The sequence below is a fragment of the Monopterus albus genome, unplaced genomic scaffold (assembly GCF_001952655.1).
Source record: "Monopterus albus unplaced genomic scaffold, M_albus_1.0 scaffold182.1, whole genome shotgun sequence".
Classification (NCBI taxonomy): Eukaryota; Metazoa; Chordata; class Actinopteri; order Synbranchiformes; family Synbranchidae; genus Monopterus; species Monopterus albus.
This window is the reverse complement of record NW_018128062.1, coordinates 919479-922989: the sequence shown is the minus strand read 5'-3', so window position 1 is coordinate 922989 and position 3511 is coordinate 919479. Positions and strand designations below refer to the sequence as shown.

The 3511-nt window shown below is 42.9% G+C and overlaps 1 protein-coding gene across 1 annotated transcript in view; it reads right to left on the bottom strand.

Moving 5' to 3' along the window:
- The window catches only part of fzd3a (frizzled class receptor 3a), a 19495-nt gene that overhangs the window by 9361 nt on the left and 6623 nt on the right, over nucleotides 1–3511 (bottom strand). The window lies entirely within an intron of this gene.

Sequence of the window (3511 nt, the reverse complement as noted above, 5' to 3'; positions counted from 1 at the left end):
TCCATGTGTCCAAAAGTACATGAATATGCACTATACATCAGTCACACACATGCTACTTGCCCTCCCCCAAAATGTAAAGACAGGGGTCTGTATAACAGACAGTGACAGAGAGGGGGGAAGGGATGGGAGAGGTGAGGAGAGGACAGGCTGGGTGTCTCTGTTTGGTAGATGGTTACATATTAAGACAAGCAGTCACTGTGGTTTAACTAGATCAACATTTTGTTCTGCTTTGTCAACATCCATTTAATAGAGGACACTGCCCACTGTTAACTAATGTCTGCTGAAGAAAGTACATTGGGAACAAAATTTAAAACTCATTTTCTTAACACTGATACCGTTGATGTAATGAGGCAACATCCAAAAGCTGCTACAGTGACAGACTGACAGGGGCAGCACCAGGCCTCCACAGTGTGGTCTGTACAGACCAGTCAGTCTTTGTACTTTTCTGGCCCAGATGAAATAAAAACCAAACACATACCAAGAAGTCTCTGGATGTTTAACAAATAAATCATGAAAAGAAAATGAAAGGCTGCTTATACAGTTCATTCACCTTAACCCTACATTAATACACTGCCTTAGATATGAAACACGTGTACAACATACTGCTGTCCCAGAAACCTTTTCAGGCTCAGACTGTAGTAGTAAATCATTGAGCCAGCCAGACTGATGTTCCCACCATATGGCTACGACATCAGTAGATACCCTTCAGACAGCATGCTCATCCGCCAACCCACATGCAACAGCTTTATGTAAAAAGGATTATAATAACTGTTAGGCTTGGCCTTCGAAGCACAAAGCACCCACATTCATGGAGCTTTTGTCATCGCCTTGTTCACATCACTTTTCTGGCAAGATGACAATCAGCGGCCGAGGAGCAGACAGAGCCATGATGAGACGGACACTGGGGTATTCAGACTGGTTAATCACGTCCTCTATGAGGGATCGGGGATGGACATGTGATGACAAAGATCTGTGATCACATGCAGAATCCATCAAGTTACTCAGCAGTCTTCATGTGCTCTATAAACCTGAGCTCAGTCGACCAACGGATCGTGTGATCGCTGCACAAATAGAGTCACCACGTTTCACTGGGCACCACTGTATGATGACACAAGGGGCATGTAACGTGCTTTGTGCCTGATTTATCTATGAAGGACACAAGAGCTGTGACAGTGAGCTACAGTGAAATGCAGATGGACACCACTGTTGGTCTTGTAGGAAGCCTGCCCTTGCCCATTTGAATCTTACATTAAAGATTATTTTTATGATCAAATCAGTCCAACAGTGGAAAAATACGTTTTTCCCAGATAACACCAATTATTTTTTAGATATTATAGACCAATGTCACAAAACTATTTCTTTTTGCATCTGTATTACAGACCGCTTACAGTTTACTAGGCCTGCTAGTAACAACTGTGGCTCCACATCGAGCCCCTACAGTATCCCAGAATACATCACAGCACACCTCCGCACATGAAACTCCTTTTGAATATTACATTACAGCTACAGTAAAGCACAACAGGACCAAAGAGTCGCACAGAAAGGAAACTGGAATATGTTGTTCGACTGTCTCTGGAGAAATAACACTGGGCCTTTTTGGAAGAGCACAAAGTCCTGAATTTCACCACACCCTGTCAATACATGGACGCCACTCTGTGACTCCCTTTTTGCCAGTGTGTGGTCCAGCGACGTTTATTAGTTCATCAGTGATGTCCTGTAAATACACTCTACTGATTCCTACCAACATGCTCCATAAAAACACAATGTACCTCACTGTTCTGCACTACAGAGGTATCATGGGAAATAGTTGAATAAACAGAAAGACGATCTGTTAGGGAAAAAACAAGCCTCTCTTCGTATCCATCCATGCTTCCCATTTTCCTACCCTATCCATCATCCACCCATCTTAACCCACCTCCATCTCTTTGGGATCTCCAATCAGCCATTTTATGACACTCCGTTCATCATGTGAACCAGTGTGGGCATGATTGAACTAGTGGTGGATGGTACATACACCTGGCTGCTGCTTTCCCCACAGTCTGCAGCCCAAACATCTTATGGCCCCGTGGAGCATCTACACTCTCCACAGGGATTCAGGGTGGAAACAGCCGGTGAACCCTTCATCCGATGAAGGGCCAGGGCTGTGTCATGGCGCCTTCCAAACCTGGCTGTGTAAGGAGAATCAAGAGTGTAATACAGTGTCGAAGAGTGACGGCCTGGGGGGTGGTATGCTAATGTACTTTCAGCTTTGTTCCCGCTGCTACAATCACTATACATTCATGGGAGTCTGACAGGGGATTTGTGAACTCCATAAATGTTGAATAACACGCCAGCTCTCACACAGACAGGCTGCAAAAGGAGGCCAATAAACAATCCACATGGGGGGGGGGGCTTTTAAAACTTCATCAACGCTGATTTTGTTTCCACTCTAAAATTCTATTTCTAAAATAAAATTTGGATAATAAAATGATCTAATATCCAGAAAATCTACACTGTTACGTTAAATACAATAAGCCAAGATGGACGGTGCCCAGGGCACTGCACAGGAGACGCGTTTCATCTCCGCCAAGCTTCAAAGACACTGAAATGAGCTGCTTCTGACAGAGCAGGTAGGTTGTTACTGTGCCAAGAAGCTGTCCTGACTGAAACACACAGGCAGCCCTCACTGACACTCACTGCTGGAGGATTTACTGTGTTTGGACGTCAAAGACTAAACAAAGTCACATTTACTAAACTGATAAGTAATTATTGTGCTTAATTTTCAAATACTTGACCAGGTTAATTACAGTATGCGAGTTAGAGTCTAGACAAAAAGTTCTATTTATTTTATTCTTAAATTCCGAGCAGGCATAAATAATCCTTTTTCAGAACTGACATTTCCAGTTGTCTTAGTAGAAAATGAGATGAGAGACTGATGGTTCTGTTCCACCGACGGGTCCCAGTAAGACATGACAGAGTGACAGTGAACCAACATGCACACAACCTGTATTGTGAGAACAAAACAGCTAAATGGAGCTTTTCCTTTGTCAGCATGTCTTGGTGAAAAGGTCCTGCCTGTAACCTGGTGCTAAAAGTACAGTTCTGTAGTTAATTACATTCTCACAGGTGATTAAATGGCAAAGAGCTGCACATTCTGAGACTCAATTAGTGCTTAAGATTCAATATTGGAATAAACATTCACAACATTATTTTTAATTCTGCAGTTCGACATTTACCGTGAGTTTTCATTTCCTATTTATACAAGGCCAAAACCTCTGATCCTAAATATCAGCCTCTGAAGAAGAAAACCAGCCGTGACCTTAGTTTCACCTCCGTGCATTTGAGATTATCCAGCGTATTTTGACTCCGATCCAGCTGTAAAAGTAATTATTAATACAGGCTAGTTCAATTAAGGGCATCAGAGTGTGGCTGTATGCACCTTCCTAATGCTGAAGTAATTAGTTTTTAATAAATGCTCTGACTCAACTGCTAAGATGCTGTGACTGATGAATCGCTGACAAAAGAGCCCACC